Genomic DNA, 15989 nt, shown 5'->3' with positions numbered 1-15989 from the left:
ATAGATAAAGAAATAGGGATGGGAGAGCCTAGAGCAACATATAAAATGCATGAATCATATGCTTAATTAAAGAATAAAAACAAAATTGAAGCAATTGAAAGTACTATTTATTCACAACTTATTTCAAATATCTAATTCCAGTTTCCCTTAAAAGGCCAGAAGGTTGTCATTTATGCCCTACAGTATCTGTATAAGTTGAAGATTATGACGATAGTGCTGACAGCTACCTTGGACACATGAAGAGTCACATGCATAACCCTGTAAACAAACAGCTCCCTTTGTATACACAAAACCATGTCTAGAATTAAAAACAATAATTTTCTATGCATAGGATAGCAATCCACCAAGTCCTACTGTGCACAGTTCAGTAGAACTAGAAAAGAAACTTGAATTGCTCTTTACTCAACACCTCACTATTTTTGCCTCTTGCACACCAAGGGTTATTTCATCTGCAATTCTTATTATCCCTAGTATTTGGTCTGTCTTTGGAACTATTAATCTTTTGCATAGTCCCAGACAGAAAAAGGAAATATTTGTTCCTCTGATATTCTAGCAGTATAATATACCTTTGTGCATCTGAAATGGGCCAATTTCTCAGACTGCCATTATTTAAGAAAAGAGAAAAATAAAATCTCTCTGTTGTTTTTGGAATAAACTTGAGATAGTAAGCCAGTTTGCCAAGGAGGGAGAGAGCAGAGAAAATAGCATGATCCATGGCATTGATGCAAAATGGAAGTGAGTGGACAGAGAACAGCATTTTCCTTTCTTTTGCAAACAGCCAGAGGGGACTATTCCAGCTACTGCCCCTCCACTCCTTTCTTTTGTAGAGCAGACAGAATAAATCCTGAGGTCCTGAATTGTGTTTCATCTCTTCTCCACTCTGTGCTTATTTCATATGTGCCCCCATGGGGAAATATAAAAGTTAGTGTCTGTGCTGGCTAGCCAAGTGATAGCCGAGCGTTTCATTTTTGTAATTATCACTTCTCTTCTTTCTGATGCATAATTGCTGTGACTATTCTTTTAGGTATCATAGTAGTTAAGGAGGAAGAGCTCATATCTTCCTGTCTGTTTTTTCACCAGAAACAGAATCTTTTAAGCACTTGTGTTGAAGGCACACAGTTGGTGCATGTAGCTACCTTCTACCTCTTTGAGAAAATTTAAAGTATTTCTCTGGATGAACAGCAAACTTTTGTGTGAAGGAAGTTTATTTCCCACCTGGTCCCACAGACTTTTAGCCTCAAATAAACACACAGAGACTTATATTAATTATAAACTGTTTGCCCGATGGCTCAGGCTTCTTATTGGCTAGCTCTCTCTAGTTAATAATTGGTTAATTATTAGCCCATTTCTATTAATCTATGTATTTCCATAGTCTTAGTTTACATGAGAATGCCTGGGTGTCGTAGCTTACTGGTAGCTACATGGCATCTCCCTCTCCACTTCTCTTTGTGTCCTTTCCCCAGAATTCTCATCATCTGGTAGCCCCATCTGTATATTTCCTGCCTGCCTACTGGCCAATCAGTAGTTTACTCATCAATCAATAAGAGAAACATATATACAGAAGGATATCCCCAATCACTTTGGCCTTCATGTACTTTATTTAACCTGTGTTTTCCATATGCATGTATTTAGAAGAATGTTTGTTTTACCATTCCATAAGGTCATTCAAAGGGAAAGATTTGAACATGGGACCTTTGTACTTTGATTTAATTTGTGGACTAGCTGTCTCTAAGTACTCTGTACTTAAGACTAGTAAGTATTTTATGTGCTTTTTTATTATCAATCTTTAGAGGATGGCCTATAAATCATTCATTGTTTTGCTGGTGCATAAATGTGAATACCATGTATGATGGGACTGTGTGCTCGTGGCACTTGATAACAGCTCAATGGATCTATTTACTGCCAAGAATCCTTATGACAAGCCCAATATTATTTTCACCACTCTTCATTAACATTCTTATAAAGTGATAAAAATAAAATTGAACAATGGATGATGGTAGGGCACATTGTTGGAAAGAGACATGGGAAAGGCAGATTTTGAAATAAAAGCCAAGGATACTTTTAATTTGTAGCTTTTAGACACAGGGTGATTGCATGATACATAAGAAATATTTTCCAAATATTGCTATTTGTAGCTTGGACATTTGCAAATATTCGAGGGGTAGATATTAATGAATGTCAGCTTTAGCCATGCTACCTTCAGTTGATGAAGCTTAGGGAGAAATTTGGGGACAGGGGATGCACATTGAGTTCCAGGGGTAATTTCTATGAAAAGTGCTAGAGTGGTGATTATCAGAATGGCCTAGGAAGTGCTTTGTGAATTCCCGTATTAGCTGAGCCCTCAATGCTGGTGGGATAGGGCACAGCATGAGGCTTGATATATATTAGCAGCCAAAATAAATCCCTCCATATTGGAAACAGATTATCGAACCTTAGCAAAAGAGGTCTCCTAAGAAACTTGAGGTGGGAATGTCCTAGCCATGCTTCAGGAAGAGAGGCAACTGACTCAAAGCTCCTAGATAACTGGTCATCATTTCATTCACTTGATACCGGGCCGTCAAATACTCCCCATCAACCCAGGTGCTCGAGAAATAGGAATTTGCGAGAGCACATGACAAGAAGTATCGTAACGCTTCCTCTCCACTCTTCTTAGCCTCTGTGTGGGCAGTTACAGTCAAGTGGGAAGTTTGCCTGTTGTGTTTTCTTTTTCAGATGCATAATTTCACTGGCTGTGAGTGATTTCTATGGAAGACACTGAACAAGTTGGCATATTCTGAATTAGGAAGATTGTTTTATTTTATATGCATGCAATTGGCAATAAATGTGGGTTCACAAGTTTGTCTCTCGGCACCCTGTATTTTCTCTGTGTGTTCACTCTTTGTGGGCATATTTTTCAATGAGATCCTAAAAGTACTACTAGCTTTCTTATGGTTCCTGTGTATCTGGACACAGCGCCTCTAATTTCCCATAGGACCCCTGTGTATCATCTTGTGGAATGATAAAAGAATATCTCCAGTGTGTCCTCCATGCATTTTCCTCTATTATGCTGCCTCCAGAATGGCAAGATGTTCTTTGTTGTTACTACTAGAAAAAAATCTGACAAATAATTACCCCCTGAGGTGATGGGGACTTCTACCCTGTTATATGCTTCTAAGGGTTTTTGAAATATAACATGGATTGGTCTTGAGCATTAAGCCCTTTAAGATGTCAGCTGTTATAAACATTCTAGATAGTACATGAGAGGCAGAGAAAGGGCATCTCAAAGATTGCTGTTAGGTCTGTTCTAATGCCTGACTGCAGCTCAAGGGTGACCAGCGTGTGAGGAGAGATGTGCTGGGATCCGTGTCTATAGTGTGTTGCATATTGTCCTATACTACATCTTACCTCTTTCTGAAAGGCAACCAGGAGCAGTAGGAAGAACAGGAACTCAAAACGGCCTTCAGTTAAGTATTCTGTAAGGGAGGAAGCAGTGACATGGAAAAAAATATATTTCTAGAATTTTAAAGCTTGCCATTCAAACCTTACTGAAATCACATGGCTTTTATTTTTGTTTGGCTGTTTTTGTTTTCTTTACATTCCAACCTATGTCACACGACAGTCTGGGCTGATTTACAACTAACCCCTTCCTCTGTGTGCCACAGTCTCCGTGCAATGATTGCTATCTTCTGGTGTGCTGTCCTCCTCTACCCTCCTATACATAATGCAGGCTAGATTCAGTGACTTTCTCCTAAACAGAATGTGGTGAAGGGGATGACGCTTCCCCATGGATATTTGATTATAAGAAGACAGTCAGATTCATCTTGGATGGATCCTGATGTCAGCTTGCTCAGAGCAAGTCATGGGGTTATTTTGTATTCTGAGGGGGACTATATGCCACGGAACTGAGGGATGTTCCCTAGTTAGTGTGGAGCCAGGCTGTCATCTGTGTAGTTTAGTGCTAGCAACAAACTGAATGCTACTCTCAGACCTGGGAATGAGCTTGGGAGTAGATCTCTCAGAACCAAGCCTTCATATGAGACAGAAATCCTGGCTAATTTTTGAGAGAAACCCATGAGAGTCACTTTAATGAGTGACACTGTGTGCTTAGTTCCCTAATACTGACCCACAGACAAAGTCAGCTGTTTTGCTTGCTTGTTTGTTTGTTTTGGTTTTAGATTCAAATTTTGGTAGTGCTTTGTCTCACATTCCTTTTTGACTGTGTATTTTAGGGCATAAACTTAGACTTCTGTTCACATACACTGTTCCATGCCCAGGCACTGCTTCTGTCTGATACTCTATTCCCCTTTGATATCAAACTTAGATGTCGCACTTGGCCAACCCTTTGGTTCTGGTCTTCAGACAGAAACATCACTCTGTCCTGTGCTGGTTGGTTACCTGACTCTCAGAGTTGTGGAGGTTGACGTTTAGTTAACAGACTTGAGAACTATGTCCTTGGACTGAATGAGACTCACTTATTACAGTAAGCCTGTATTCTGTCTTCAGTCTTCAGTTATTTTGCATTTGACATCATAATTGAATTTTTGTGGTATTTTTGATTGTACACATGCATGTGCGCGCGTGCGCGCGCGCACACACACACACACACACACACACACACACACACACATATATATATATATATATATATATATATATATATGTAGCCATATGCACACCTACCCATTCATAAATGTATTATTTTTAGTTAAGGCACAAGAATCTCATTTATCCATGTTCCAGAAACCCATCTTAGTCACATGACCGCTGTGGTGTGAAAAATATAGGAAAATCAAGAAGTAAAAACAGCAAATAAATGCCTTAAAATAATGTGGCTGGAATGAATGAATGCTTAAACCTGACATCTAAATTTAAACTCTTGATCTCATTTCCCTAGAGCAGTGGGTCAAACATCAGATATTTACATTATGTTTCATAACAGTAGCAAAATTACAGTTATATCATAGCAATGAAATAATTCCATGGTTGGAAGTCACCACAACATGAGGAACTGCATTAAAGGTCCACAGCATTAGGAAGGTTGAGAACCACTGCTCTGGGATGTTGCTTATATCTTCCTTCCAAACCAGTCTCTCTACAAGCCAGTGTAGATTATGATTCCTGAAGAACCAACTGCCAAGTTATTCTTAAGCTATTAATGCATTATCTCCAATAGAGTCAGAGTTAAGGAATGGGCAGAATGCCTTGAGATTGTTTCCTGGAAAATCAAGATCTTTTCAAACAAAGTTAACATTATAGGCTGAATTTTTGATGCTGTCTCCAAATGTGCATCCACAATTTTGCAAACACAGTCATTTGCAATCTCAAGTAATGGGATTTAGGCATCGACCTGATATAAGGGATCAGATTTAGCGGCCCTTTGCAAAGCAGGGTATGCCACAAATAATATTTAATTCAGCTCTCCCTTACATATTTAAAATGGTGCAGCAATTTAAAAATACATTATATTCAAAATAATACATGCAAGGTCAGGAAGGGAGATACGAAAGCTCAGCTTGCAAGCAGAATCTAGTTTTTGCTTTGTGTGTGGAGGCCGCCCATGCTGTGGGGCTGCTTGGATCTTGGCTGTAGAAGAACTGAACAATCTGAACAATACGCAGTGCTCAAAAGATATCCATTGTAGTCAGCTAGTACCCTGAGGAACAGAACAGAAACACCCCCACATAGAGGAGTGCCTTTAAGGACTGTAATTTTCCTGAAGTCATATGGCTTCTGCAGTGCTTGCCGGCTACATGGAGAAGCTGAAAACGTGGATGGCGATGACTTGTTCGGAAGTTTCATGAGCAGGGAACAGATCCAGGAGGAATTTACAGAAAGGAGAGGAAGATGTGGAGTTGAGCATCTCAGCTGCAATGCAACAAACCGAAGGTGTGGGGACTGTTTATACGGCAGGCCCTGTTCCAGATTGTAGACGGGAACCTGCCCTTCTCCCCTTTAAGGAAATCTGAGTGTTTAGTCCCACGTGTTCTAGGGCCATGCCTTAGTCAGTCAACTCTAACAGCATATACTGGACTGTGAGTCTTAAACAATAAAAATGCATGCACACATTTATTTATTTATTTATTTGCAATTCTAGGAGCTGAAGTTATAGCCAGAGTACCAATGTTGTTGTCCTTAATAGGAATACCACCCTAGCTCACAGAGAGGCACCGTCTCAAAGTTCCTATAGATAGTGGGGAGAGTGTGACCTGATAGCTCATTTCCTAAGTGAACTTATTGTACCTTGAGGGGCCCATCCTCCAAATATAATTACGTCTTCAAGCCCCACCTGCAAATACTATCACCTCAGGGAATTAGACTTCAACACACAGATTTTCATGGCAGAATTTAGTCCACAGTGGGGTACAGAGCAGGGAAAATCTCAGAAAGGGACGAGAGAATTCTACAGGAGGACCTATCAGGAAGGTTCCTGCCTCGGGAGTGGCTATGGCATTGAGGAAGATGAAGAGGAAATTCCAGAATTAGGTGCAGACATTTAAAGAAGACACAAATGACCCACTCTAGTAAACTCTATTTTTTTTATGGTTGTAGACATAACAAAGTTTTTGTAGACACTCAGGGAACAGGAAAAAGAAAAGACTACCATTAATTTCACTGTCCTACAAAATACTTAGGAAAAAAAATCATATACTTCTCCCAATTTTCCCCCCTACACTGTAATATAAAATTAAATGTATATCTTATTTTTTCAGAGTTGTGATGATGCTGTTTATAGAATTTTTTATCATGTTAGAGTGTAATTAAATATTTTTCTGTATAGCACTCTATTCTTCCTAAACATAATTCAAAGCTTGCATAGTATTTAATTGATGGCTATATAATAATTTAATAATTATTTGTCATTACATTGATCTTGCTTCTGAAGTTTCACCCTTAAGGAAATCGTTACAATGTTTTGAAAACCTGAAAATAATTATCTTAGCATTTATTACCATTTTTCATGATAGATTATTAAAACAATGTAGATAAATATGAGCACACAAAATGCTTCAGGAACTTTGAGCCAGTTTTTCCTCTAATGAAATCACCATTTTATTACTTCTCATATAAATTAATTTTTAAAGTAATTAAATTTAATATGCAAAAATGAATTCCCTTTGTTTACTTGGCATTTCCTTTCAGACTGGTGAGTTTCGGTGCATTTTCATTTGTTTGTTTGTTTTTGTTTTTGTTTTTTTGAGCAAGGTTTCTCTGTAGGTTTGGAGCCTGTCCTGGAACTCACTTTGTAGACCAGGCTGGCCTCGAACTCATGGAGATCCACCTGTCTCTGCCTCCCATGTGCTGGGATTAAGGGCATGCGCCACCACCGCCTCCTGGCTTTCGTGTATTTATTTTGTTATGATTTTTCTCTGTGACAATGTGTTCTAGCAATTTACTTAGCATGGCTTCTTTCAATGTGTGATCTTTCCTTCCCTTTCACTTTTGTTCTGAATTTATCCTTCAGTTACTGTCTTATGATTTTTACTATATTTTTTTACTTGAAAAAATGTCATGATCTCAAATCTTTTCATTTCTCCCATCAAAATGTCTCCTATTAATTTTAGATAGTGCTTTGACCTATGATCATAGAAGTATTAATTGTTTTTACTTTTAAATGTAATACTGGTTTGTTATATAGTATAAATATAATAGTATATGATGAATAATACATGACATAAATAGACTGAGCCATCTTCTACATTATGGTTTGGAAAGCTTCTACCAACCATCAACTATTTCATCCTATGACAATGCAATAATTTAATGAATTATTAAGGTAAATTTTAACAAATTATAGTATTTTAATTTTGTTAAGTAAAACAAAGTCTAAGAAACATTTCTCCAATTAATTATGTGTCCATACATTAGGCTGTTTTCTTCTGATAGTGTTTTGTAGGTGAACTATTGCCAGAGATCGTACTTTTGTGCCCTGAGGTCAAACTAATGCTACATTTAGTTACTATTTATGATGAACACATACACAGTATGTCTGAGTGATTCTTTCACACAAATACTAATAATATAAGACTAGAACCGTAATTTTTTTTTGAGTGAAGGGAGAAAATATTTTAATTTTGAAGGGAGAAAATCAGTTTAATTTTGAAGTCAAAATCTGATTGTAATCTTAAAGTTAATTTGAAAATTCAAAATGAAAGTTTATCTTTTATAATCAAAATAGTTTTTAAATAATCACTTTGTTTCCTAAGATTATAATATAATCAGATTACTTCCCCCTTCTATTCCCTCCTCCAAACTTTCTCATGTACCATCACTTTGTTATCTTGCAAATTCATGATCTCTTTTTCTTTGTTTCCTTCATGTGTGCACATTTGTGTATGTGTGTCTAATAAGAAGTGACTATTAAATTAATAATAAGATAGCAAATTATAAGGGGATAATTGAAAGAAATTATCCTCGTTAGTTTAATAGATAGTGACACTAAGAAATCTTTGAAACTAAGTAAGTTAGCTTCATCCACAGAGCATTTTACTCCACTTTTAGATCCTATTGTAGATGGAAGCCTGATCCCACTGCAGATTAGTCAAAAATAAACACACAGAGGTTTATATTAATTATACACTGTTTGGCCAGTGGCTCAGGCTTCTTATTGGCTAGCTCTCTTACTATTAACCCATTTCTATTAATCTGTATATCTCCATGTCTTCACTTACCAGTGATGCCAGAGCCCATTGCTTCCTTGGCAGCTGCATGGAGTCTCCCTGGCTCTGCCTCCTACCTTTCTCTATCCCTGTTTGGATTTCCCACCTGGCTAAATCCTGACTACCTTTTGGCCAAAACAGCTTTAATTATCAACCAATAAGAGAAACATGTATTTACAGTATACAGAAGGATGTCCCCCATCATCCTATGGCCCAATATTTTGGATCTGACTTTCCAGTAATCAGCATACAGCTTATTATTATACTTGTATAACTACTATTTTCTGAGGAAAACATTTTTTGGCTTGATGCCAGTAATAAAAACCAAAAGTCTGTAAGCTGAGGGTCATTCATATTGTGTCAGATCATCTGTGCGTCAGCTGAAGGGACAGAACCTCAGAAATAGACAAGGGATAGATTCCAAAGGATCACAAAGGTGTACAAATGAAACTATTGAGATTACTCAGGGGAAGGGCTCAGGTTAGCCTGGTGTGGCAAGCAAGGACAGCTTGGGAGAGATAGAATTGAAAAATCCTGAACAATGTGCTGGATTGTCTAGTAAGAACGTGAGTACAATTGGAACAAAAGGGAGATCATATGTTTAAAGAATGTTTTTTGGATGTGAAGTGTTCCCCATAGGCTTATGTATTTGATCAACTGGTCTCTAGCTGGTAATTCTGTTTTAGGGTTTGTGGAACTTTGGGGAATATGTTCTAATAAGTAGAAGTGGGTTTTGTGGAATGGGCGTTGAAGATAATATCCTTTTCTGGTCTTTGCTTGAGCTTTCTGATTTCTGATCCATTTTGAGACACAAACAAGTCATGCTTCAAACTCCCAACTCCAACCACCAGAAATGCAGCTAACTTTGCTGCCATGTGTACCTTGTCTTCATGGACTAATACCCCCTGAAACTGTGACCAAAATAAATCATAACTCCCTAAAGATATTTCAGAGAATTTGTTGCCAAGACCAGAAAGGTGACTGCTGGGGAGAATAGTTTTGTAGACTCACTGACAAAGGGCTTCTTACCTTCCTTTATTATAACATTTTGAGATGAGTAATTGTCTTACACATTATATATACTTAGTCAGATCCCCCAGTTAGGACAACCTTACCATGCCTGAAGACATTGCCAATTGTTCTCCAAAAGGAAAGGTATTTTGTTCTCTCCCAACTCCTACCTAGACAATCAGTTTGCTAGGGAAAAAGAGTTAATGTTGAGAGACATTGAGAAATAAAGCTGAGGAAGTAGACCAAATATAAATTGTGCTGTGCCTCAAATGCTAGAGAATGCTATGGATTTGTTTCCCTGGTTAATGGAGAACATTCATCTCTTGTGCAGAGGAATGGCATGCTATTCATGTTTTATGAAGATTTATTAGATTTTGGTTCTTTCTGGGGATGATCACATGTATTTTCTGTGTGCAACTCTGTCAATGCAAGATGCTGATATTTTTCTCATGATAGATGCTAATCCTCTAAGAAATTCTGACCCCAAGTTCCATTCTCCATCAAAGTATTTTACATCTGTAAACTTTACAAGTATTCATTGCAGATTGATCAGGTGGCTCAGTGGGTAAAACACTTGCAATACAAGCATGAGGGTGTGATTTCTGATCTCTGGAATGCACATAAAATTGCATACATCCCTGTGGTCATAGAAATTTAATGACAAGAAAGGAAGCAGGAATACTGCAACCCCCTACTCTATCTCTTTCTCTCTGTCTCTGTATCTGTCTTCTCTCTCTCATACACACATTGTTAAAAGAAATTAATAATAAATTGAAAAAATACAGCCCATGAAAAAATAGAGCCTTACTGAAAAGGATACATTTTTGTCCATATTGATACACTAACATTAAAGAATTTTATTAAAGACAATCATTTTAATGCAGCACTTTAATTATTTTGTCTTCTAGTTTTGTACACCTGAAAATAAATTCTCTGAAAATTACAGTTAGAGTGCATCATTATTATGTCTGTTTTTAAAGTTGCACTTAAACCTAAAGAGTTTTATGCATGCATCGTATTCATGCCGATGATTTGAATACTGGCAGAATACTCCTCTGAATTGATACATTCCTATATTTATGGAAGGCTTATGTAGAGTTTGGGGTGGAGAGGACCCTGGGAGATTATCTGCTCTAATGATTTCTCCCACAGTGCTCTTGTAAGCTCTCTCCAGTGTCTGATAAATTGTTCCTGAGACAACATGAGGCTCTGAGAAGCCTGTGGGGGATGCAATGAATGTGTCCTTAGCCCCATTTTTTTCAGACACAACTGCTCAGATTCTTAATTCGTGTTATGCACCACACTCAAGCATAAGATTTCTTTTAAAGTCAGAAGACTATTCATTAAAAAAGCAGATGAAGTGGGGGTCTGGGAGGATGTGGGAGAGAGGGGTGAGGGATATCAAAATATCCTCTATGAAATTCACAAAGAACTAATAAAATGAAGCATTAAAAACAAGGAGATTAAAATTTTGGAAAATATATGCATTTTCATTGTTTTTTTTTTCATTCTGTGGAAGGCACATATGGGTGGGACACTCTTCACATTCTCTACTAGATGCTCCTTACACCATTCTGAAATGTCTACTTGGAGGGCATAAACGTTTGCCAGACACAACTCACTGTGAGGGTGATGTAAAGCCAGCACCTGAGACCTATGGCTCTATCAATGGACCACTGTGATCCATAAGACCATCTGTCCATACTAACATGGGCATAATTTTGGAAAACTGAGCTCTAATCAGTAAGGCTAAGGCAGGAAAGGATGAGAGGCTGTGGAGGTGGGAATGGTGGCACAGAGTATGACGGTCATGGAACAACCCTGTTTGTCTTGTTGAGAAATGGACTCCTGAATCGGGAGGTTCCCTCAAGCAGTCCCACACTTTCTTCTATAAACATCCTGCTTTTCAGTCACAATGCTTTACTTCCTCTGTAATATTTGTGTATTTGTGAATCCAGTAACGTGAAAGCTCTGCCATCTTGTTTGCCTTTGTCCAGAAACCCAACAGTACTGCTCGACAAATCAGGAAATAGTCTTTACTTTTGGGCTTCTTGTCCTCATCTGCTCTTTAGAATAACAACATGAATGATAGATTAAGGACCTTCCCTGTCCTCCCCATCTCCCTGATGATGAGTTCTGTCATAGCCAAGCATTCTCCAACCGTTAACTTAGCAGGATTGCAGAGAGCTGTCAAATAATTTGTGCAGTGCTGTTACAATGGAGACAGAGAAAAGGGAGAGAGGACAATCCCCTGGGGATCCTTGCTCTGCCCACTCAGCAGTTTGGATAGATGCATGGAGATGGAAACATTGAAAAGGTCAGACCTGTAACCAGTGTGATCTATAAAAAGGCACCAACATATGCAGTAATTGCTAAAGAGTAGACCTAAGACACTAGGATTTTTATAAGTGGCATGGCCATGAACTTTTTCGAACAATGCCGGGAATAAAAGATCCTACTTAATACATCTCTTAATATAACTATTGTCATTTGATAAGTGTCATTTACAGAAGAAACAGTGAAATATAGTTGTCTCTTAGAATCCATGGATCTAATGATCTTATACATAAAATATTCATAATGCTTACATATAACATCTTTCCTAATATTTTAAATCATTTCTAATTACTCCTAATATCTAGGGTAATTACAAACACTATGTAAATCCTTGTACTATATGGTTTTAGAGAATAATGATAATAAATTTAATACTTAGTACAGATACAGTTTCCCCCTGAATGTTATCAATCTGTAGTTAACTTAGTCTATGAATGCAGAACTAGTAGATGTTGATGGATAACTGTTGAGCAAAAGACTGGAGTTAGTCTTCTCTACTCTCCTCCTCCACAAGAGAATGAAAACGTGCGTTTTATCAATGGGAAGAAACATTTTCTTCGTTTGCTTTTTGGATTCTTTTATTTTCATTTCAACTATTGTTGTATTTATTAAGACCTTTCCAGAGCCAAGAGGAACTCCGATTAGCAACTCAAATCCACAGCTCCTAGTGTAGCAAAAATAACACTTGATTAATAGCCAAGGTTTCTGTTTTTTTCTTTTTATCTTACTTATGGCACTTGGATACTCAAAGATTCCTCTGGCTTTCTGACACCCCATTTATAAGCTTCACAGGCCAGGATGGAAACTCTCAGTTGCCCAGCCCTCTGTGCCCATCCTGAGAGTCTCTTATCCTTTGCTGCCTGGTTGTTGATCTTTTGTCAGGTGATGGTGGTAGAAACCTCTTCTATCCCTTCAACAGTCACCAGCAGCCGTGTGTATCAGTGATGTTCAAGGGAGAACCTGTAGTATATTGACCTGAACTGCCCATGAAGTTCCTGCCCGGAAATTCCAATTCTCGATGATTAGACACGGGCTGAGGAATTGAGATCCCATTCTTTAGAAGATTTAATTTGGCCAGCCAGGGAAGTTGGCTAGAAGGTCACTTTGAAAAGGAGGGATGTAGATCTGCCAGGGGTTCCTTCTTGCCTAGTGCAGACCAGTTCCCATGACTGGAATCCCTTTCCTTTCTGGAGCTCCTGAAATCTATAGAAAAAGACCTTTTATTTCCCAAGCCAATAAGGACATTGTCACCTCCAGGCAATTTAAAAAAATTGCATATACTCTTGCCAAATGAGATAACATATGTAGTGTGCTCTGAAAGTTCCAGAGGATTATTAAAATGCCTTGTATCAATAAAATGGATGTCATTATTAAAAGAAAATCTCTAGTTGTTTTGAACCCTGTGGCATGAATATGGTTATTGGTTTCATCTTGATGTTTGGATGTAGTTACTGAGGAATTCCATTTAAGAAGCAGTTTTGAGCCCCTACCCTGAAAAGTGCATACATACAAAGAAATATAACAGACAAACGATCTTGTAGATGGTTTGATTCTCCAGTCTTCAACTCACTTTAAAGTTATCCAGCCCATTGCCAGGAACCTTTATGATGTCTTCTGCTTGTATACAGTAGTCACTTCCTGTTGTGGAATATTAGTTAAAGATGTGTTACATTCATTTTATGTTGTGGAATGTTTGTTTAAATTTGCAAAGAGGTGTTGCATTCTTTTATGTTGCATTTGTTTAACTCTGTGAAGCTGTGTTACTTTGCCTGTCTAAAATACATGATTGGTCCAATAAATGTTGTGTGGGAATCAAAATTCACTAGACCCAGGACATGTTAAAGGAGGTTTATTTGGAGAGATAACACTTACACAAGAGGCAGATGGCTGCCACAGGTTCCAGCTCCAAGGATCCTCCCAGGCTGTTTCCCATGACCCGGCTAGCAGCAAGAGAGCCAACCTAAATCCTCCCCTCCCTTAGGCATCTGGGACCGTGCCCAATAGGGCATGGTCACCGCCACAGGTTCGTAGTTAGATCATTTGCTACAAATAAAGAGCTGAATGGCCAATAGCTAGGCAGGAGAGAGAAATAGGTGGGGCTGGCTGGCAGACAAAATAAATAGAAGAAGAACATGAGGACCACGAGAAGGAGAAGGAGAGGGGATGCCAGTAGCCAGCCACTCAGCTACACAGTGAGCCATGGAGTAAGAAAGGTATATAGAATTGAGAAATATAAAAGCCCAGAGGTAAAGGATAGATGGGATAATTTAAGAAAAGCTGTCTAGAAACAAGCCAAGCTAAGGCTGAGCATTCATAAGTAAGAAAAAAAGTTTTGTGTAATTATTTGGGAACTGGGTGGCAGACCTCCAAAGAGTAAGAATAAAAAAAAAAATTCAACAAGAACTTCCTTTATCCCTCAACTTAGGATTCATCCACATGACTTTCTTTGGATAAATTCAGTAAATGTACGAGTTGAGCACATCTCTCTTGTCTAGACCATTATAGCTGTGGCTGCCATGTCCCAGGCTCTATAATAAATCCATGGAGCACAATTAGGCCTTTACCACTGTGAAGGTCAAGCTCTTCTATGCTCAGGGAACAAAGCAAAGCACCCCATCATGCTCAATTCAGAGGAGTCAACCCCTCAGCTGGCTCTTTGATACAGTAGACAGCAAAATCACTAACGATCACCTTAAACCACTGCATAATTGAGGGACTTATTATGCAGCAAAGCCTATAGAGATGATACGGCAGGACAGAGGAGTTGAGACAAGTCGACAGATCCTGGAGAGGAAGGACAATCAGTTTGGGGAACAAGGTACAACCTGAGAAAGCAGGGCCAGGCAAGGTAGCATTAAAATAAGTTAGGCAGAGCTGGCATTTGAGAGGAGACTTGAAAGATGGTTTTGGTTTCAAGGGACCAAGTCAATGTGTGCTTGTGGGTTCTCTGACGTGCTGGGGAGTGAAGAAAGGAGAGCCTCAGATAGGCAATGCATGCAAAGCCTGCTAGCAACTGTGAGCCGGTCGGCGCATTAGCAAGATCAGGGTGGATTGCTATGGAAATAGAAAGCTGATAAAACTGGGGAAGATTCAAATGGTAACTCTAGAGTGTTCAGTGCCAGATTGAAGATGCTCCCATTAAGGTGTGGACCACTGTGGGTATTTCTGCTTTAGCATGCACCGTGCTCAGGGCTGACCTTTTTCAGTAATACATTCTTAAGGTAGGAGGAAAGGCAATTCTCAGAGGGAGGAGGTGGAACAGCAGGTGGCCAGCTCAGAGATCTATAGTCCCAGGTAATGGTTTCTAGAAAGAGAAACTGGCCCTCCAAGAGATTCTAGAAAATGTGCTCTGCAGTTAAAAATATCTAAGGATATCTTACAGAAAAGAAAATAAGTTCAATTCCTCCTCTGATCCCAGAATGTTGTTTGCTACAGTAGGTGAAATTAGATACTTGAGTTCTGCTGGGAATTAAGTCAGCAAGGCAGGGTGACCATAGACTTATATAGACTTTACAGATAAACTTTTAAGCAAAGACTCAAACCCTGCATGCTGTTTACACAGTTCTTGGAAAGTGTGCTCTGGATTGAGGTATAATTTTCTCTGGTGGAAGAACACACTGAAGGCAGTTCCCTGGGTGGATTTTTATCTGTGTGTTTTCAGGGATGGAGGGAACACTGTAGTGGTGTTCTTTTGACAAATAGACTTTACAATAGAAAGTAGTATGTACAAGAGATTTGCAGTGGGCCTTATGGACATGACTGTGTATTTGAGGGCCAAGGGGAGCAGCCCCGGATAGAAGGGGAAACGGCTCTTATGAAGGTATAACAGTGAACCTCATGGGAGCTTGTTCATGGAGTAGTCCCCCAGAGACATCTGGCCTTGAACTAAGAACTTAGATCATTACATTTCCACACATCCCTGCTGTATAATGTGGGAAACCACCAGGGGGAGGAATGTGACTTTACTGAGTCAGTGACATCCACAGCAGAAAAGTCTCAGAGCCT

The 15989-nt window shown here is 38.8% G+C and overlaps 1 protein-coding gene across 1 annotated transcript in view; it reads left to right on the top strand.

Annotated features, from left to right (window-relative positions):
• Nucleotides 1–15989, top strand: part of Sorcs3 (sortilin related VPS10 domain containing receptor 3) — a 625100-nt gene that overhangs the window by 422059 nt on the left and 187052 nt on the right. The gene's annotated exons all lie outside the window — the stretch shown is intronic.

The sequence above is a fragment of the Cricetulus griseus genome, chromosome 3 (genome assembly GCF_003668045.3).
Source record: "Cricetulus griseus strain 17A/GY chromosome 3, alternate assembly CriGri-PICRH-1.0, whole genome shotgun sequence".
Lineage (NCBI taxonomy): Eukaryota > Metazoa > Chordata > Mammalia > Rodentia > Cricetidae > Cricetulus > Cricetulus griseus.
Note: the sequence above shows the minus strand (reverse complement) of the source record. Positions and strands in the feature narration are given on the sequence as shown.